The 22,425-nt window shown below is 38.7% G+C and overlaps 1 protein-coding gene and 1 pseudogene across 2 annotated transcripts in view; both read left to right on the plus strand.

Annotated features, from left to right (window-relative positions):
* LOC146895925 (uncharacterized) overlaps positions 1-22,425 on the plus strand; it is a 56,775-nt gene that overhangs the window by 341 nt on the left and 34,009 nt on the right. The window lies entirely within an intron of this gene.
* Positions 1-22,425, plus strand: part of LOC125409868 (uncharacterized) — a 95,903-nt pseudogene that overhangs the window by 333 nt on the left and 73,145 nt on the right. The gene's annotated exons all lie outside the window — the stretch shown is intronic.

Consider the following 22,425-nt stretch of genomic DNA (forward strand, 5'->3'; position numbering starts at 1 on the left):
CTGAGCGGTTCTGTGTATTCTTTGCCATTCGCTGGGTCTCTCTGGCAGTCTCTGAGTAACTTCACTATGCCGGTTGCGTCTGCGCATTGGATTGGGACTGTTGTTTGAAATATCCTTGTTGTTGACATCACTGTGAAATGCCGGCGCCCTTAGTGCTTGTGTTGTCGCTGTGGAACACATATTTGCCAGAATCAGAGAGTGCTGGTCTCTCTAATATCTTCCATAAGTTCAACAGTTTTAACATTTAACTTTCATGTTTAGGATCTATCTGGAGTTAATTTTGTGGAGCTTGTAAAATGGTATCTCCGGGGCTGGAGAGATGGCTCAGCATTTAAGAGCACTGGCTGCTCTTCCAGAGGTCCTGAGTTCAATTCCCAGCAATATATGTCAGCTCACAATTGTCTGTAACTCCACTTTCAGAAAATTTGACTCTCACACCAATGAACATAAAATAGTAATAATAAAAAAATTTTAAAAAATGGTTTCTCCATTGTAGAGTAACACTCTACTGCTAACCTGTAAATGTAGAAGAATAGAATTGATGGTGTAAGGACTTTCCAGTTCCTAGGAGGTATCGAGTCACGAGGTAGAAATTAGGTAAAGAGGTACTGCATTCCAATTACCTCCAAAATAAGCAGCAGCTTACCAAGCCTGTTGGAGTTAGTATGATAAGATGTAAATGTTTGTCCCCCAGGATTAAGCTGCTATATTCCCATAAAGAAGGAGACCAGTCCGATTTACTACCAGCAGAAAGGCCCACCCCTCCTTCAAAAAACAACCTTTATCTAGGGTGGCTCTTGCCTTTCATCCCAGCCCTCTGGAGGCAGAAGCTGGTGGTCTTTGTGAGTTCAAGGACAGCCTGGTGGGTAACTTCCAGAACAGTCAAGGCTACTCAGGCATTCCCTCTACCAGTGCAGTGCCTACTCCATTTCAAAGTCAGTAGAACTAAGTGTTTTTCCAATTATTTTTATTATTTTAAGACAGCAATTATTTGTATCATTTTTAAATTTCATTTTCTTTGAATGCATCACTGATCTCTTTTCCTAATTTCCAATATTTCCAAGTTTAAGAATTTCATTCTATTTTTCCTTAAGTTCTGCTTATTTATATGTTTACTTGTATCAGTTTAGAGCAGTGTTTCTCAAACTTGGGGGTCATGTTTCCCTTTTTTGGATCAAATGACTTTATTACAGGACTGGTCTAACACCATCGGTGAAGAGTTGCAAAAATATAGTTATGAAGTAGTGACAATAATTTTATGGTTCAAGGGAGGGTCACCACATCATGAGGAACTGTGTTAAAGGGTCAGAGCATGCGGAAGGTTGAGGACTACTTGTTTAAATCAATTTCTCCTGTAGCTCAGGCTCACTTCACACTATATATGTGAGCATCGCTTTCAACACCTAATGCTGCCTCTGCTGCCCACGGCTGGGAAGATGGTCCTACAGCTCCTTCTAAGCTGTCCTTGAGTGGTCTTTGGGAGGGAAAATAGACCAGTGAGTGAGCATCCTCCAAATTCTCGAGATTTTATTGTGAATTTGCAAATGAAGTGGGATCTGTGTATGAATTGAGTTCACTGACAAATTGTAAAGTATGTATAGTCACAGTGGAGAAATGGGTAAGGATTAAGGAGGGTGAGAACTTTCCTGCTTTGATAGTAGTTGACATTAGCAATGAGTACTGATGTAATCGATTTTTGATGATCAATCTATGTTCTCACTGGCATTTCTTGGGTTCACAGACCAGATGATCAAAAATCTGGATTAAAAAATTGAATTTTCATAAAACCAATTACTGTAATCACACCAGTTCAACCTAAATAGAAGAACTGGATAAAATGGTGTGGCCCCGCTTATTATGACTGTGTTTTCCAGGTGTAAGATGTATACCCTGAGAGAAAGGATGTGAGTAGGGCTTGGTGGGCTCTAATACAACTCCCTAGTTTCTGGAGCACATGGCCATAAGCCTGTTTCATCCTTTTAACAGAATCATTTGGAATTATAATTACATTGTTCCACATCTCTTTTCTGCCTCCAAGCCCTCCCAAAGACCCTTCATTGTGTTCTAATCCATGACCTTTTTGTTTAACAACAGTTACTGTTTGAATGTGACTTGTATTTGGTTGCAGGACCTCACAGCTATGAAGTAAAGGGTTGACAACACTGGACATGGAGTGTGTAATTGAATGTACATGCATAGGACCCTGTGCCTTGGAAGAGGAGCAGGAAATGATCTGGGAGAATGGTAGATTTTATGAAACAACAAAATTCCCAGATTTGGGTCCTCTCTGACCTTAGTGTGGAAGGACAAACCTGAGAGGGTTTTTGCTCTCTGAGTCATTTTATCTCTGCTTACCCAGTATGGTAACTGCAGATGTCCTGAAGCCCAGCTAGGTGGCGCTAGCTAAGGATTCTAGCTAGGGACTCTGAAAAAGCTTTCCAGTGAAGAGCACCAGTAGGTGACATCTTGCAGGTTGTTTCCAGAATTGGTAAAATATCTTTCAGGTGGTTCTGCACATTCCTTTTGGGGAAGACCTGAGTTCAGATACTAACACTCAAGTTGAGAGGCTCATAGCTATCTACTATTCCAGAATCTGTATACATATGGAAAACATACTCTTTCAAGTACAAACATATGTTAGAAAAATAGCAAGAAACTTGTTTTCAAAAGTGCTTATGACTTATAAAGCAATTAGAGATTTAGGTGTACACTGATTTTTTTTTCTGCTATCTCGCATTTTGTTTTTATGTTTTCATTTCCTCATTGTGATGCTGGCTTATTGGAAACCATTATGCCAAGGTCGTCGAGACCCCAAGAAGACCACCAGCAATACAGACTCATGGAATGCAAAAGCAAGGTTTAATTATGCAGTACAAACCTTGGTAGGGACCTCATCTAGCACACTGACACAGCCGGGGCCAGAGGAGGTGCCCCACCATTCTTAGGCAGGGTTTATAAAGCCAAAACCCCACAAAACTACAGTTATGGGCATAAGGCCTTCAGGTTGACTGATTGATTCCATTCCAGGGGACTTTCCACTTTTCTGATATCAACCTTGAGCAGCCTAACTACAATCTAGGGAACGTCCAGCTTTGCTGATAAGAACCTTGAGCAGCTGGGATACAGTCTAGGGAACTTCCCACTTTGCTGATACCTACTTTGGGGCCTAGCACAAAATGGAGTTGCTTTTGTCCATTAAGAAACCATCAGTCATAGGAAACAAAATGTTTTCTAATTGATCCTAACAGACATCCTTTTCTTTATACAAGAGAATAAGATCCTTTTAGTAGTCAAAACTGTTTTTTACTAAATTAAAACTTAAGAAGGCTTCAAGTGAATGCCTCCAATTTTGGCGGAATACCCTCCTCATTTTCTGTTATTTGCAAATGAAATAATGGAGCTTACAGGATGAGTGATGACCAGTGATTTCTTGTGGTTTGTAGTTTCTTGTAGATTTTGATTAGACTATTGTAGTTCTTGTGTAAGGAATCATGATATATATTTGTAGATATGTCTTTAATTTTCATTTTTTTTGGTGGTGCCATCTATCATGTTATTTTTATTATCATTTAATTATATTGTTGTTTTTCTGGAAATGATTGGTTGTCACCAATTTTGTGTTCAGAAAATTTCTTGTTATTAGTTCCTTGAATTTTTGTTGGTTTGATAAGTTTCTGTGAAGAGACAGTTTTAGTTTTCTCTTCTCTACTTAGAGGCTTGCCTCTTTTCATTTCATGGCAAATCTGTGTTCTTCCAGTTGCCGTTTTTGCTGTTTAAGTGATTGAATATGATTAATACATTGGCTTTGTATTTTTAAAATCTACTTGTATACTATTGTCTCTTTTTCCTTATTAGCCTCAGCTGTGCACATGACATGGCCTGGAGTCATCTTAGGGAACATAAGTTGAGGGTGTGCCTTGATCAGAATATCTGTTTGCTGTATCTGGAAGAGACTGTGGTGCTTGAAGTCTCTTCCACTGAGTTGGCAATATCTCTTAGCAAGTGGGCCTGGGCTGGATCAGAGAGGTATGTGAGCTGAGACAGTGAAAAGCAAGAGAGAAAACTAGGAAGCAATGTTTCCTTGTGTTTTTCCATCATTCATTGGCTTGAGTTTGTATCCTAAGCACCGCTGACAAGGAGGGACTGTGATGTAGGGGTATCAACCAAATAAGCCGGTTCATTATTTGAGTTTTATTTGGTTAGAGAATTTAATCATAGCAATGGAGAAGAAATTTGGAAGAATTGGTACCTCAAATGTGATTTTTTTTTTTGATGAAAAGGACTCAAAATTCTTAGGCGTGCTCTTACTATACTGAATGGATTTTTTACATTTCTTAGATTCCCCCATTTTTCTAGACAATTTCATCTTGGAGTGAAACTCAGGCAGGGCTCAACCTAGGCAGTTCATCAACCTCTGAGCTGTTTCCTTTCCTAGAAACACTTGTTTGACTCACACAAATTGGAGGTCACAAGTGCTGCCCACTCCTCTGCCTGTGACAGCCCCTCTGGAAGCAAATATATGCTCCATATAATTTGACTTGTTTGATATTTGAAAATAATCTTTTTGGTATTATTTCCATAATTAGATTAAGGCCTTTGTTTAATAAATATTGTACTAGTTTTTAATTCATCTATAGATTTTCTCACAGTAGGGTAATTGTGTTATTAGAGGACTTTATTTCTTAGTTTTTAAGGTTGTTTGTTTTATATATCCTATCTTTGAATAAAGACTCAGGCTTTTCTTGTGGATAGTGTTGAGACTGCATGCAAAGAAGTGTCTTTCTTTTTGTCACAAAGTTGAAAAAATGCTCTATCTAAATTATATTTACCCTGTTTTAAAATTTTAATTAATGAATTAATTGATATATTGAGCTGGTTTTTCTGGGTAGGTTTCCTGGCGTTTGTCTTTGTAGACCCAGCTCGTCTCACACTTGTGTAGTCCTGCTAACTCCCAAGAGCTGGGATTACAGGTGTATGCCCAGTGAAATATCATTTTGGTGTGGGAGAATTGTCTGTATTCTGTCAGTCATGTTTTAAATAAACGCTGATTGGCCAGGCAAGAGGTGTAGGTGAGAAAACCAGACAGGAAGTGGAAATGATGCAAGGAGAGCAGAAGAATTCTGGGAAGGAGGAAGCTGATTCCTCCCACTCCTGCCCAGATCACTGAAGCAGCAGGATGTGAGCTGCCCCACTGAAAAAGGTACTGAGCCACATGGCTAACATAGATCAGATAAATGGGTTAATCAAGATGTGAGAGTTAGCCAGTAAGAAGCCTGACCTAACAGGCCAATCAGCATTATAACTTACAGAGATCTCCTGTGTGATTTTACTTTGGGACTAAACAGCTGGGGGCTGGGCAGGACAGAAATCCCCAAACAGGGCCTTTCTTGTTAACATCATTTATCCTCCAGGTATTTTTCTCCCCTAATATATGTCTAAGTTAGTGATTGTGTATTGCAGCAAATGTGAAATCTGCTAACACATATAGCTCTTGTTTACAAGGGGACAATCATTGGGATGGACTTTCCTATTCTGCAGTTGGAAGTTAGGGTTTTGGAGTTCATACTGAATAAATTAAGGATACATTTTTCAGTCCCATGAAAGGATGAAAACATTATGTGTGTTTAAGCGAAGCTCTTATTTCTCTTCTACAACAGTAACAATGTACCTGGAAGGTCCCAACTGCTGGTGGCCGCTATATAAGAATATAAGGCAGTGACAGCTAGTACTTAACAAGTCCACCCATCACTCAGTTCCCTGCTGGGCAGTCCCACTTGGCAAAGCTGTGGAGGTATTATTGACTGTGATTGGTTGTTTCTCTGGTGTAACTCTCTTCAGTGTCACTAGTGTACCTCCCTAATAGTGGCTGTATAGATCAAGGAATCTAGCTTACATCTAAGCATTGCCATAGTTATGGTTGATGTGACTTTTTCGAGTTTGAGAGAAAAACCTTGTGATTTCTTATGTACTTACAGAGTGGCCCTGTCCCTATTGTTTACTTAAGAACTGTAATGTGACCGCTCTTTTATTGGCTAGAGTTCTTCAGTAGAGAACTTTTTTCAAGAGGAAGTTGAGTTACCACCAGAAAGCATGTGTTGCTTTTTTTCTCTTCAGACAGAGAAGTTTAGTTTTTGCTGCTTTCATGGTCTTTATTTTTTTTTCAAAGTTTATTAAATTATAAAAGTTTCCATTTCCGCCCCCCTCCCAACACCCTCCCTCTCCCCCCACTCCCTCTCCTCCTCCCTCTCCATCCCTAAGAGCAGTCAGGGTTTCCTGCCCTGTGGGTAGTTCAATTCCTCCCCCCTCCCTCCAGGTCCAGGAAAGTGAGTATTCAAACAGACTGGATCCCAAAAAATCCAGTATATGCAGAGGAAACAAGTCCCAGTGTCATTGTCAATGGCTTTTCAGAAAGACTCCGGGCTGGCCACATTCAGAGAATCTGGTTGGATCACGTGCTCATTCAGTCCCAATCCAACTGGCCTTGGTGAACTCTCATTAGATCAGTCTCCTTGTATCAGTGGGTGATTGCACCCCTCGCGGTCCTGATTTCCTTTTTCATGTTCTTCCTCCTTCTGCTCCTCATTTGGACCTTGGGGGGCACAGTCCGGTGCTCCAATGTGGGTCTCTGTCTATATCGCCATCCATCGTCGGATGAAGGTTCCCTCTGGTCTTGCCTTCTTTGCTCACGTTCTCTTTCCTTCTGCTTCTCGTTGGACCTAGGGAGTTAAGTCCAGTGTTCCAATGTGGGTCTCTGTCTCTATCTCCATCCATCGCCAGATGAAGGTTCTATGGTGATAAGCAAAATATTCATCAGTATGGTTATGGGCCAAGGTGGTTCAGGCACCCTCTCCTCTGTCCAGAGAACAATCCGGGGATCTCTCCTTGGACCTGGGATCCCATTTATAATCAAGTCTCTTGTAAACCCTAAAATGACTTCCTTAGTTGAGATATACTCTTCCCTGATCCCATATTTATCCTTCCTCCCTCCCCCCCATCCCAGTCCCCCGAGCTTTCTCCATTCCTCCTCTACTCCCTTCAGACAGATTCTCAGGTAGCTCAGACTGACCTTGACCTCAGTTGTGTCCTTGAACTTGAGATCCTTCTATGTTTCTAACTAATTTCTGGGATTACAAATATGCACCACTATCACAACTACTACAAGTGTTCTTGGTAACGTGAATGTAGGGCAGACACTCCACCAAACAGGTGAGCTACATCCAAAGCCCTTGGTATAGTTTCTTAATAGTATTCTGTGATTTTCATGTGTAGTTTATATACTACACTATAGGCTTCTGGTAATCAGAGATTTTTAACTGTGTATTGCCCATCCCTAAAAATGCTGAAACTTTGTGCTCTTTAATTTTCCCTTTTGAGAACCACTACTTTAATTTAAGCCAGTGGTTTATCATGTTGGAATTTCATTCCTGAAGTGGCTAAATTAACTGAGAGTCCATTTGAATCATAAAACAATGAGAAAGCCAGTACTACACGAGCAAACTTTAGCTCTTGCACATTCTTACAACAAATTGAGTTTTCAAAGTAAACTCTTGGAAAGCATAAAAGCTCTCCTCATTCAGCAATGGCTCAGTGTTTAAAAGTCTTGATGTGGCTGATTTATGTTGCAAAGCCACTTGGCAAATAAATCACTGTCTCTTTAGTCACATCTGCTTTTCACTTGAAGCAGAGTAAACCAAGTTGCCTTCTATTTCACAATATTTTCATTGAGTTCACTGATTTCAGTGATGAGACCCATCCTTCATGATAAAGGAATTAGGTTATATTTGAGTGAATCTTAGAGGTTCTGAAATAGTATATTTTGAAGCAATAGTATTTTAAGAACTGGTGTCAACATTCTTCCTGTCATGTGGTTATGGTTTTCCATTCCTGTTTTGAATCTTCTACTAATGCCTACTTCTGAAAAATCAGCTCCCTCTCACATTTCCAGTACTTTCCTTTACAGTTTTTTTTAAACTGTTTTCTAAGTTTAAGAATCATTCATTTCATTTATAGGTGCTAGGGTGATATGTCATGTTGTAGTTGCTTTTCTTCTTCCTAGGCACATAACTCACCAAAATCATGTTGAGAATTTCAGGGTTATTGACTGTTTTAGTTTGTTAGCCCTGCAGTAGCCACCCTTTCTTATTTTAGAATTTCATGCACAAATATAATGTATCTTGAACAAATCCACCCCTTATTTCCTCGCCTTCTGTCCTGTGCCTCTTTTTGTTTCCTCATCTCCACTTCATGGGACGCTGCGTTTGGTTAGTTCTTGAGTGGAGGAATGGGTTTACTTGGCTTAAAGACCCAGTTCACAGTTTTTCATTCAGGCAGGTCAGTCAGGAACTTAAGGCAGAAGCCTAGAGACACGAACTGAATTAGAGATCATGGAGGGATAGTGCTTACTTGCTTTTTCTTCTGGGCTTCTTTAGTTTTCTTACTTTATTCTTTTATTTTCTTTTAAAATTGAATATATATTTTCATATAATAAATTGTGATTATGATTCCCCTGCTCAGTTCTTCGCAGAACTCCCTTTCCATCCTGATCTACACCCCAGTCCTCTGTCTTTTCTCCTATTAGAAAAGAAACAGGCATCAAAAGTTGGGTTTGCTTTCTTACACACTGCTGTACCACCTTCCCAGAAATAGCGCAGCTTCACGGTGGGATGGGTGTTCTCTCAGAAATCTTTAATCAAGAAAACACCCGATAAGTGAAGTTCTTCTTTCCAAATAATGCAAACTTTTGTCATGTTGAGATAAATCCAACCAGCACAAAAAAATGAATTAAGAGTCTGCCTGAACTATGTAGTGAATATAAAATCAAATATAGCAACTAGCTAACTAAGTAAATATCTAAACCCTTACAATTACTTTATCTTTTGCCATTATTCTTTTCATATAATTTGATCCTCTTCCCAAGGCTTTGTAATATTTGGTTATGAAAGCATCTAGTATTTTGACTTTTAACCAAGTATTCTGTTTTTTAACCAAGTTGATGATTTTGTTCAGAGGTATAGGACAGAGACGGATGCTTTGGATGTGGATAGGATCTGCTGCATGTATCATACACTCTGATTTTTCTTCCTAAACCAAATCTCAGGTTGACATCTGAGGAATGGCCCCCAAAATTGTCTTCTTGTCTGCTCATGAACATTGCACCCATACACACGTTGCACCTTAAGTGAATACTCATGCAAATTAAAAAGAAAAATTAATGATTAGGAATAGTGAGATGTGAAAAGGTTTAGGAGTTCATTCATTAATATGACTGATTTTTGTTGCTAGAGGTAACTTTGGAACTTTAATGGGCTGATTGGAGCCTTGGCAGTGGAATAAGATTCAGAAGAGTCATTTAAGTTAAGAGCCATTAGTAGGCATGATTGAGTGTAGATTAGTGGAGCAGACAGATGTCATGTAGGAGTAATGTCAATAAGATACCAGAATGTGTCCTATCATTAGGGCAATGAAAGAGCAAAAGCACACTACTTGTCTTGTTAATGTAAACACATGTGTTCAACAATGCTGTTTCCATGCACACAGTTTCCACGATGCTTTTCTGGAAGCCAAAGGACAACTATAGAAAATTTGTTTCCTTCTAACATATGTGTCTTTTGAATCAAACTAGTCTTTAGCCTTGGCTGCAACAGGCTTTATTTTCTGAGTCAACCCTTTAGCCCTCATATTTTTTATGACTTTAATTTATTTGTCAAAGCTAATTTGCATATGTCTAAGGGTCAACTCAAATGGTCTTGTTTAATTCATTAACTATATCCTTAATTCATTAACTGTGGTTTGCCTGCCATCTTAGGGCATTCATCAGTTGGTGCAAATCTAGGGTATTTCTATTTCCTGGCTATTGTAAATAAAATCTCAGCGAACATGGGTTAGAGCATGTCTCTAAAATTAGATAAGGACTTTTTTGGTACATAGATGGGAGAGGTACTGCTGGGTCAAATGATATGTATCAAGAGTTAGCTTTTCGAGGAAACACCATACTGATTTCAAATGGTAGCACCAGGTTACTTTCACTTAAGCACTGATTTGGAGTTCTTGTTGTTGTTGTTTATCCTGCTCATCAATGCCAGCATTTGTCATTAAAAAAAAAATTAGGCATTGTGACTTTGGTGAGATAAAATCAGAGAAGTTGTAATCAGCATTTTCCCATTAGGTGAGTATGTTAAACACCTTTAAATGTTTGTCAGTCATTTGTATTTCATTTTCTGAAAATTGTCTGTTTAGCTCTAGTCCCCATGATTAATATTTACAATTTAAACATATAACAACTCCCTTTCTCCTACTCTCTCCAATCATTCCATGCTGCTTTTATGGAATATTACTTTAATGATGTAAAGATGTGTTACTTTGGTTTATGCTGTGGACTATTATTTAAACTATGTGAAGGTGTGTTACTTTCGTTCATGCTTCATTTGTCTAATTATGTGTTGCTTTTTCACCTTGCCTGCCTAAGGCACTTGATTGGTCTAAAAAGCTGAACAACCAATAGCCAGGCAAAAGAGTGGTAGGTAGGGCTGGCTGGCAGAAAGAATAAATAGGAGGAGGAATCTAGAGAGAAGAAGATGTGAATGAGGGAGAAATAGAGGGACATGCCCAGGACCAGAAAAAGGGCAGCCGCTAGCCAGAAGACAACAGAAGCAGGAAAGTAGTACATACATACATACATGCATGCATGCATACATACATACAGAAGGAAGGAAGGAAAGAAAGAAAAAAAGAAAAGAAGGAAGAAAGAAAAGAAGAAAAGAAAGAAAGGTAAAAAGCCCTGAGGCAAAATGATGATAAGGAGAAACAGGTTAAGTTTTACGAGCTAGCAAGAAACAAGCCTTAGCTAAGGCTAATAGGAAATCTCCATGCCATGATTTGCAAGGAGGTTACTGGCCCCAAACAAAGCTTGCTAGGTGTCCCCACTTACTCTGTCTCAAACTGGTTGTTTCTCTTTTGTTATTATTATTGAATATAATTTATATGTCTGTACACATACATATTTAAATATGAGCTGCTGAATCCATTTCGTATTTCTTCTGTTTATATGAATCCAGGGCAGACCTTTTTTTTTTGATAACTAACTAGGAGACTCATTCCTGGGAAACAATTCTCCTTCTCTCAATTGTCATCTCATAAGGAGTGGCACTATTTGGAGGTGTAGCCTTTTCACAGTAGGTCAATCCTTGTTGGAGGAAATGTATCACTGTGAAGGTGGGCTTTGAGGTCTCATATGTTCAAGCCATTTCCACTGTCCCAGACCACTTCCTATTGTCTGCAGGACTAGATGTACAATGCCCAGCTTCTTCTCCAGCATCATGTCTACCTGCATGCCACAATATTGCATCATAATGGCAATGGACTACGCCTCTGAAAATGTCAGCCACCCAATTAAATATTTCTCCTTCTAAGAGTTGTCATGGTCGTGATGTCTCTTCATAGCCATCGGAACCCTAATTAAGGCAGTTCAGAATTCATTGCCCTTTAGAGAGGAAATATGAGAAACACTGCTAATTTTACTTTGATTAGAATCATGTTATATATAGGCTTGTGCATTATTATTATCCTCATGTATAATTAATAGGAATATTAGTAATCAATTATAGTCATTTTTTTCATGGTGTCCCATATTTTCTGGGTATTTTGTGTTAAACTTTTGTTAGATTTAATGTTTTCTTTGACCAGTCAGTCTATTTTCTCCATTGTGCCTTCAGTGCTTGAGGTTCTCTTACATCTCTTGTGTTCTGCTGTTTATGCTTGCATTTGTAATTCCTGATCACTTTCTTATATTTTCCATTTTCAGAATTACCTCGGTTTGTGTTTTCTTTATTGTCTTTATTTCACTTTTTGTGTCTTGAATCATTTTTTTCACCTGTTTGATTGCATTTTCTTGGTTTTCTTTAAGGGATTTGTTGATTTCTTCCAAATTTTTTGTTTGTCTTTTCCTGCATTTTTTTGAGGGAAATTTTTATTTTCTCTTTAAGGGCCTCAACCATTCTCCTAAAGTTATTTTTTTAATACTTGGGGTTTCAAGTCTTGCTGTTGTAGAGTCACTAGTATTTGGTGGTGTCGTGTTGTTCTTTGTGGTGTTGAGTGTGTCCCTTGTCTACTCATCTTTTCCTCTGATTGGTGTAGTTGGGGCTCTGTCTCTAGTGAGCAATCTTCCAGGTGCCAGTGGATCCAAGGCTCAGATGATTGCTTCTTGTGGTGCAGACAGGGCCACGGTTCCAGTCATTTTGGAAGTCACTCAGTGTTTACAGAAGTTGCTAGGCACTCCCAGGGCTAGTTTGCTTTCCTAGATAGAGGTTGTTTGGGCCCAATCCCATGGAGGTTGCTGGCTTCAGGCTGATCCCACTGAGGACACTGCCTTGGCTCTGCTCTGACAGAGGTCACTGTCTCAGGCCTCCTCCAGAGGAAGTCACTGACTTGGTTCTACTCTAGCAGAGGTTGCTGCCTCGCTGAAAGGCACCCCATCCTGCAGAGGTGTCTGAGTCAGGCCTGCTCCCTCAGTGGTTGCTCCCTTGGATCTGCTCCTATGGAGGTCACTGCCATGGGCCTACTTCAGTGGAGGACACTGGCTCAGGCCTGCTCCTGTGGAGGTCACTGCCTCGAGCCTACTCCTGCAGGGCTCAGTGTCAGGCTTCTCCCCACAGATGTCCGTGGTTTGGGCCTGCTCTCTTGGAGGTCCCTGGCTTGGGCCCCATCCCACTGAGGTCTCTGGCGTGGGTCTGCTCCCTTGGAGGACCCTGATTCATGCCATATCCTGCTGAAGTCTCTGGCTTATGCCTGCTCCTTCAGTAGTCACTCCCTTGTACCTGCTCCTGTGGAGGTTGCTGCCACTTATATCTTATATATATATTATATTTTTTTTAAAAAAAGCTGTTAAAGAGTCAATATAAAACCAAAGGTTTTAAGATTAGTGGCAATAAAATAGTTCTTAAAATTTTGCTTTTCTTCTGTCCCATATCAGGTTTCTCTCTGCTATGAGACAGAAATTTTGGATTTCACTTTAATAAGCATGCTTGGGTTTAGAGGAGAGAGCTACACTTCAACTCCAAAGCCAGTTTTAACCTTTAATCGGATTGGGAGTAAAAAAAGACCATTTACATTATATATAAGAAGGGAACAGAAGAAACAAACATTAGGGAAGATTTATGAAATTTTATCCTGTTGGAAATGTGATTTACAAGTAGAACAGTTTACTCTTTTCCTTGACATTTCTTTTCTAAATGACTTGTTCTCCTCCCCCCCCCCCCCCGTCTTATTTGTTCTGTGTCTTCAGATTCCTTAGCTGGATACCTTTATTTTCCTGAAAAGACAGAAACATAACCGTCTCCAATTCTAATTTTGTGGAAATTCTCTTTTGGCAAGTTATATCTGATCAAATGAAAGACATTTGTTAGTATTATAGGTCAGTTTAGATTAAACAGTCATGGTGCTTAATGAGCTATTATCTCTTCTAATTAGGAAGTGTCTCTTGTTCGAATCTACTCTTTATCAATTTTGATGGTTTCCTTAATTTTTCTTCTCCCCTGAAAACTAAAGCAAATCCATTTCCCCAAAGTAATACATGTCCTGGTTTTACTTTGATGTCTGTACCTGTTTAAACTATACTGCCTTATTTAGTCCCAAAGTTTTTTCTACTATCCAATGTCTGTTCATTGCAGTTGATTCTTTTTCATTAGCATTCAGAAAATTCAAAGGTAATGAAGCCTTATGCAATCTACTTCTGGGGGTATTTATCATCCCTTTCGGTTTACTTAATATATCCTTTAGAGTTTTATTTGATCTATCTATAAATTTCCTACCCTGTAGCATTGTGTGGAATATTCTTTATATTATAAGAAGTAAAATCAATTTTATTTTCTTAGAGAAATATGCTGGAGCATTGTCTCTCTATATTTGTACATGTATACACATGATTGCCATAACTTCTAGCAAATCGTGTAATTACCAAATAAGCCTTTTCTGAACTCATAGCAGTTGCCCATTGAAAACATGAATAGGTATCAATGGCATAGTGTACATATTTTAGTTTTCCAAATTTTACACAATGGAACACATCCAACTTCTAGATTTCATTCCTTTGAATACCCTTTGCATTACTTCCTACAAGGAATGTGTTTGGTTTTGTAAAGAAGGTGTAGGACATTTTATTTTAATATTTTTGGCTTGTTACATGATGAAAAAGTCTTTTCTAATTTTTGCTGTTGATATGATGTTTTTTATGAAATTCTGAGTCCTTCAGCACATTTCCAATCAGTAATTGATTGGTTTCTGTATTTCCTTGTGCTAGAGGGCCTGGCAGAACTGTATAGGATCATATGTGTGTTATTATATGGGATTATCCCTATTCCTGAATGTATCTTATAACTGAATAAATAATAAAGTCAATTTTGTATTATCTGGTATAAATTCAGTGGTTTCTATATGCAAATCAATTCTTTCTGTATATTGCAAATTGATAACTGTTGAGAAGTTTGTTAAAATCCCTCAGTACTGTGAGAATAGCATATAATTCTGACTTTAGGACAGACTCATAAGTGATTTGATCCACTTTATTTAAATTTTCTGATTTGTAACCTGCCTTTCCTGATTTATTAATATTATAGAATGTAGGGGCTCTAGTTATTTGTATTTCCTGTACAATGGAAGGAAAGATCCAGCTAAGTCTCTTTATAACTTAAATTCTCTGACTTTTGGGATATTTGTTGTTAATCTCTCCCAAAAATTACTAAACATTCTTGGCCAGGGTTCATTTTGTGTCCAGAACATGTGAGTTTCATCCTTATTAAGTAAAATGTAGTATAATTTCTACTCAGTCTATTCTGCTAATTGACAGAGTCTCAATTTTTCTGTTAGTATTATCTCAGAGATCTTTTCTACATAAGTTGTCAATGGTATTTCTTGGCTTATGTGGTAAAAATAGTTACTCTAAGATATTATCTTACCTCTGCATTAAAATTCCTGTAGGGAAGGGAAATATTTGGAAGGTAATATGACCAGAACATAGTTAGGATTCAGATCAACATGTTCCACGTGTGCCTTCTGTAGTTTTTCTTCTGTCAAAGCCAATTCTCTCTCAGCTTCAGCTGATAATTTCCTGGGACTACTTAAATACTTGTGGCCATCTAATTTTGTTTACATTAATCAGTCCTTCAGATTTTAACCAAATAGTGGGTTAAAACTATTTAACTGAAATTATTAACTATTATTTATTATATATTATAAATTATAAATTAATTATTAACTATTTAGCTGAAGATTTGAAATGTCTCCTAGCAATGTTTGAAAATCATTTAAAGCCTGCAGTCAGTCTAATTTGCACTTTGTGACTCTAATTTTTTTTTTTGTAAGCCTATTTGATAGCCTAAATAATTGGTAGATATTTCTCTTTCATTTTTCAGGAGCAATTTGTAATCCCCAACAAGACAACATTTTCTTTACTTCTTTAAACATTCTTTCTAAAGTAGCTCTACATTTGAATTAGATAGTAAAATGTCATCCATATTATGGAAAACTCTAGAATCAGGACATTGCTTACATATTATTTCCAATGGCTGACATATAAAATATTGTCACAGGATTACTATTTAATAGTCCTTGTGGGAAAATCTTCTATTGATATCTCTTAGCAGGTTGAGAACTCTCTTTAGTATGCATTGTGATGGTAAATATTTCTGTCTTTTTCTTGTAAAGATATAGTGAAGAAACAATCTGTTAAATCAATAACTTTAGGAGGCCATCCTTTAGGCAATAGAGAATGCAAAGAAATTCTAGACTGTAGAGAGTCCATTGACTCAATCACCTTATCAATAGCTCTTAGATCTGTTACCATGTTCCATTTTTCAGATTTCTTTTAAACAACAAATACAGGAGAATTCCAAGATCTGGATGATTCTTCAATTTGCTGAGCACTTACGTGCTTCTGTAATAGTGTTCTAAAGTCTTTAGTTTCTCTGTTGTTAATGGCTTTTGTACAACCCATACAGGTTAGTCTGTCAACCATTATAAAGTTAAGACTGCTGGTGTCTTTGAAAGATCAGCAGCTGTTGTGCCCTGTTCTTGAACAACCTGAATGTTTGGTGACTGTTTATAATATCTTGTAATATTTTTTCCAGTAACATATGTTAATTGATTGTTTGTTTCTCAGATTGAGCAAATGTTACTCTGAGTATTCTGTTGCTGTAACAAATCGTGTTCTCACAAATTCATTGCTATTTTAGCCACATGTCTTTAATTTTCCTCCCTGTTTTTCTGGCCCTATACATTTGACCCATCTTGTGTTCTGCTGACGAATTAGGTCTGCACTATAAATAACCAGACCAGCTCAAAAACAACAGTTATATTTTAATAGTTTAAAAGGGGAAACTCACAGTACAAGAGTGGGAAATCCGAAATCCAATAGGTCTGGCGAGCACCGCAGAGAGAGAGCGGCGCACCTGGATCTCCCAGTATTTCTACTTTGGCCCCAGGTAGCCACACCCTAATTAGATGTGATTGATTGATAGTTTCCCCATCAGTGTTCTGTTTCACCTGAGATAAAGTTCCAGTCCCTAAAAGCTGAACATTTACCTACTTAAGAGGCCAAGTTGGATGCCAAGATTGTGGTGAAATTGTTGTTACATTTGCACCTGTGTGTACCAGACAACGTCATTTGTCTGTGTTTTTAATTTTGGTCTTTGTTCACTTATAGAAGTTTCTCAAAGTACTTGTTTTTTTTTTTGTGTGTGTGTGTTTGTCCTCTCTTCTATAGCTGTTCTATTATCCAGGGCAATATGATTTCTTACAGTAGGCATTGGGTACTTGAATTGCTCTAGGAAGGAGTATCCTCTACAATGACAGAAAACAGCTAAACCTGATTTGGCACTCTTCATGGAGTTTCCTGATGGTAAAGGATTACTTTGAATACTCCTCATTGACCTACATTCATTAGTCCAATACCTGCCTTTACCACACCTTCTACATAATCTGGAAGGGAGGGGCGTGTTGAATGGATTATTCTTAGAAAAAACATTGTTTCTAGAAATTCCCTGTTTACAGTCCCTCTAAGGTGATCTAGTTTGTCACAATTATAACATTTGACATTTTGTTTTTCCTCAAGCCTCTGAAAATCACTTCTACCCATGCATTTACATTTTTATGAGATTCAATATTAATTGTAACTCAGAACCATTCTATCTCTATTCATATAATGCAAATTTGAAATTAGTTCTCCAATAAGTTCCTCTGTCTGAATTAGATTATCTCTGTAATGTGTTTTATTAGATTTTTCTAAGGCCTGTATCTTAGCACTCAGATTAACCAATATTTTCAGTGATGAGAAAAAAATGATAAAGCTGACATTTACAATTGATATTAAGAAAATCCCATCTAAATTAGATCTCCTCTTAATCCTTCCATTTTCAAATTGTCTAGCATATTAATATATAGATAAATCTCCCTATTGTAATGATTTTTGCCATTTTTTAATGCGGGAAAATCTCTCTTTTAATTGATTTCTCCCTTTAAAATTTCCAATTGTCTTACCATATCTGCTGACTGTGTTGATGAAGATGTGAGGCCTATTTCTGCTGCATAGAACAGTAAAAGCCTGACTAGATTTAAAGGCAGCTACCTAATTTTGCAACAGCCCAAGAAGAGGTTCAGGGAGAGTAAGACAGAAAGGGTGAGAGAGAAAGCTGTCTGAAAAAAAAAAACACAGGAGTTCAGAAAATGCATGTGTGGCAGGGGTTTGCTTAATAGCAGAACCAGCTAGTCTAGGACCTATGATCTCTGTTGTGTTTGAAGCCCAGGTGTTTCTGAAGTTTTGGTGGGAGCTCGAGACTGTTTCAGAGAGGCTGAAAGGAAAATCCCAAACTTGCTCGGAGGCTTCAGGAAAAAGGAAATGAAAGCCTAGCCAGGTGGTACTGGAACCCCACATGATGCCCTGGCCTGTATCAGCGGTTAAAAAGCCACAGGCAAACAAGTTTTTCATGAAGTTGCACCCCAAATGTTGGACACCAGATGTAGCCTGAACAATAAAAACCCAGAAACAGGTATTGTGGTTGAACCTGAAGATCAGAAAATCAAAGCAGCCAAACCCTAAGAGAGTTCTTACCTCAGTGAAATCTTCAGATTGAAAAAGCATGAGTTCCTATCTAATCTCTTCATATATTTCTCAGTAGTGTTTGGATTAAGGTGTGCACCACAACTGCCTGGCCTCTATGTCTAACTACTGTGGCTGCTGGGATTAAAGGTGTGTGAAACCTCTGTGTGGTCTATATGGCTGACTAGTGGCTGTTCTTCAGTGACCTTCAGACAAGTGTTCTTTATTAAAATGCTAATAATATATCACTACAAGTCCCAGGAAGCAACTTCTTACACAACCCAATGATGGCAGGTTCCATTACAATTTAGATGCCAAATTTGGGCTAATTATCGATACTGTACTGGTTCTGAAAGCAAGAGAGATGTAAAATTTCAGATCATGGATTCTTAGTCCATGACTTCAGTTTAGCACTCTTGTAGGCTTCTGTGCTTGGCAGAGTCATTTCCAATGAGCAGACTGAGAGAGTTTGTTGCATGATGCTCTAAACATGAAACCTGTGTTGTTATTTCGGGCCAGAAGATGTTGAGATAGCCAAGCTATGAGACATCAGTCATGGAGAGCTGTGTGTATGGAGTGGAAGTAATCAAAGGGCCATCTAAGCCATATGAAACTAAATCCCAATGCCTCTGAAACAGAGTTACAGGATTTGATGGTTGCCCTGCTGGGTTTCTGTATTGCCCTGGCCAGTCATCCATTATTTATACATTCTCTTTTGGATTGGGAATGGGTATTTTTTGCCATTGTGTTTTGGAAAGATATGACTTGTTTTCTGATTTTACAAGATGTTACTATCAAGAGCTTATCTTGAGTTCAGAAAAGATTTTGAAAACTTGAATGGCATAGAGGCTGTTGGAGACTCTGAGAATCATTGAAGTGGCTAATTGTATTTTCTTCATGGATGACCATGAGCCTATTGTGACTTGGGTTTGAATGTAGTCAACTGAATTCAAAACCTTCCAGAAAGATGATGTATTTAAACATGTGTTTCTCCTTGGTGGCTCTCTTTGGGGATGCTGGTGGAACCTTATGTAGGATGAGCCAACCCTTCTGGATGAAATTACTCACTGGGGATTGGAGATGAGTGCTCTAGCGTAACCTATTTCCTTTTCTGTGTCTACTGTGTTGTGGTTGAAACTGATAAGCCAGTTTCCTTCTTGTTCTTTCATGATGTCACCAGCGTTATAGACTTTATCCTTAAGTTATGTAAGATACAGTAGAAACCATTGCTGTTGAATGACTTAACCATTTTGGTAGCATGCTGTATTTATTTTCTTAGTTATGTTTTTGAAGACAATGTTTGACAGTGTAGCTCTCACTGTCCTGAAAGTAACTCTATAGACCTAGAAGGTCTCCAACTTAGAGATCTAGCTGACTTTGTCTCCCAATGCTGGGATTAAGGGTGGGCCAGCATTCCTGGGTTTTGTTTTGTTTTGATATTTTTGGTGATGGGCCTGGAATGTAGGTTTTGGACATGTTGAGTATGTCCTGTTGTACTAAACTCCACCAACATCTTCAATTTTGATATTAGGCAGAGGGTATCATTCATGACACTAATACTGCCTGGGCCTTCTGAGTCATTGGATTTGCAGGTGTGTGACATTTTCTCTGCCTGTTGCATTTGCTTTGAATTTTTTAAAAATTTGTTTGCATGTATGGATATGTACCCCATGGGTGTCTTGTCCTCATAATTATCAAATGATAACTTCAGAACCCCTGAGCTTAGATATTGGATAGTTGTAATTCCCCACGTAAGCACTGGCTTTTAAACCCACCATATGGATGACCATATGAACTCTTTATTGCTGAGCCATCTCACGTCCATAAAGTTGATTATTTATTATCAACATTTACATTGATCCTGTCTTCAACTTGAAAGACCCTAATTTCTAGGATTCAGGGAACGATCCCCCAGACTCAATAAGCCACGCCAATGGATGCAAACAGCAAGAGGATTCTTTATTGTCGAATGGGAGACTCAGTACTCCAGTGAGACTGAGCCCTCCCTTGTATTTTTCCAGCAAGTATTTGTAGGGTCTGAGGGTTACATAATAGGGAAGCATAGCAACAGCAACATCATTGGTCAACTCAAATTAAAGTAACATATAGGGTGAATCAACATCAGGACAAAAACAAGTCTACCAAAACAAGTCTAAATTAAGCTAGTTTCAGCCAGTTTCGCCCCCCTTGGGTTTTGGTACACAAAGGACTGGGTGTTTTTCTCAAGACTGCTTCTACCGCCCACAGATATCCTGTTTTTATCCTCTTGGCAGGCTGCAGCTGGTCTTAAGACTGCTTCTGTCACCCACAGATATCCTGTTTTGCCCTTGCCTAGTTTATCAAAACATCTTAAGATGGAGACTATGGTTGGGATCTTTCAATCTTAAGGTGGAGACTTGGGTTGGGGGGTCTTTCAAACTGTCCATTTGTGCCTGTTTAAACCCGCAGTTCCTTTCATTAACATTTTATTATTGTTACACTTTAGAAAGGTACTTTAGGTTTCTGGAAGATGAATACAGAACTGGAGCAAATGCATAACTCTTTGTAGGAATTTCAGTTAAAAACCACTGAAAGACCCCCGAGGGATGTCTTCCTTTTGAGAGAGGCCCCCGTACCCACGAATCAAACGAAACCACACTTACGGATGCAAACAGCAAGAGGTTTATTCGAATACACAGGTACCTGGGGCGACAAGGTCTCTCGGAAGACTTGCACGCCCCCAGGTTGGGGGTGAGGGGTTCTTATAGGAGAGCAAAAGCGCGGGTACAGAAGCAAAAAAAGCGTGGTTACGGGGATTCATTCCATTGGTCAATTCAAATAAGGCTAAGCTGAGTGGCACATTCTTGACCTTTCACCTAAATACCAAGGAGGGGGTTGTCCAGGAGCTTCCTGCTTTCCTTATCTCTTCCTGCCTTCCTAGCTGGAGACCCACCTGGATACCAAGGTGGGGGTTGGGGGTTGTCCAGGGTGGTATTTCTTTTCCTTATCTCTTCCTGCCTTCCTAGCTGGAGACCAGATGGCCGATGGCCGGCTGTAAATATCCTGACTCACATCCTGTCACAGGACAAAAGGCCCCCTTCCCCTCCCTTACAGCAAGGGGCCTGAATTGTTTATTTCTAAGGCCCTGCATTCCAGCATCAAGGGTGGTATTCCTTTCTTTTTCCTTTTCACCACTGAGTTCTTTATATTATTTTCTTTGTTTGATTTTTGCATGGGAGACAGGGTCTTAATATGTACTTCTGATTGTGCTGGAATTGATTGTATAAATGAGAATAGCTTTCAATTCAGAGGTAGACCTATCCGTCTCTAGTTTCTGAGTGCTGCAATTAAAAACATGAGTCAGTACAACTTTTTTTTTTGCAGTTGGAATTGTTTATACAATTTCTCTGATATATACTCAGTACTATTGATCTACTTCCTTGTCTCTCTATGTCTGTTAATACACATTTCTCTAGCAAGGTGATATCTCATTCAAAGGGTTCAGTTTTCTTCTAAACTGACTTGGTGATTGCAATAGAGCTTCTGTGTTATGAAATATGTGTGGATAGCATGAGAATTAAATAACTGTATTTTCAAAGGAGTATATATTTACTGTGTTTTCAATATCATTTTCTTTGTCCACATCTATGGGATATTTTAGAATGTAGTGACCTATGATGATGTGCATGTTGACTTTTACTTGGGAAGAGTGGGCTTTGTGATCCCTGTTTCCGTGCTGAGGAGTTTCATCCAGATGGGTGAGTGTGTGCTATCCTGGGGCAGACTGTTACTTCCCACTTTCTCGTGCTGAGGAGTTTCATCCAGATGGGTGAGTGTGTGCTATCCTGGGGCAGACTGTTACTTCCCACTTTCTCCTCTGTCAGGTTTAGTGTGGTTGGAGTTATATCGAGGTCTTTAATCCACTTGGACTTGAATTTTGTGATTGGCGATATTTGTGGATCTATTTTCATTCTTCGACAGGTTGACATCCAGTTATGCCAGCATGATTTGTTGAAGATGCTTTCTTTTTTCCATTGTTTAATTGTAGCTTCTTTGTCAAAAAACAGATGGGAATGTTAAAAGAAATGGCAGAAAGCAGAGATTGAGATCATAGCATTTCAGATGGAAATAGACAGACTCCATAAAAGTTAAAGCTAGAGGTCATTTGTGTGATATTTTGGACTTTCTTATTCTGGAGATTTAGTAAGTCAGAATTAAATTAGGAGGCCAGTTTCTTAACTGGAATATCGAATCTTTGAAATGGTTATTACTGATGACTCATTCAGGTCTACAATGAAAATAAAACAAGTGGGTCAGAAATCAATGGAAAGGTAGTTTCAGATGGCCATCAATTACAAAAG

The sequence above is a fragment of the Myodes glareolus genome, chromosome 1 (assembly GCF_982192425.1).
Source record: "Myodes glareolus chromosome 1, mMyoGla1.1, whole genome shotgun sequence".
In the NCBI taxonomy this organism is placed as follows: domain Eukaryota; kingdom Metazoa; phylum Chordata; class Mammalia; order Rodentia; family Cricetidae; genus Myodes; species Myodes glareolus.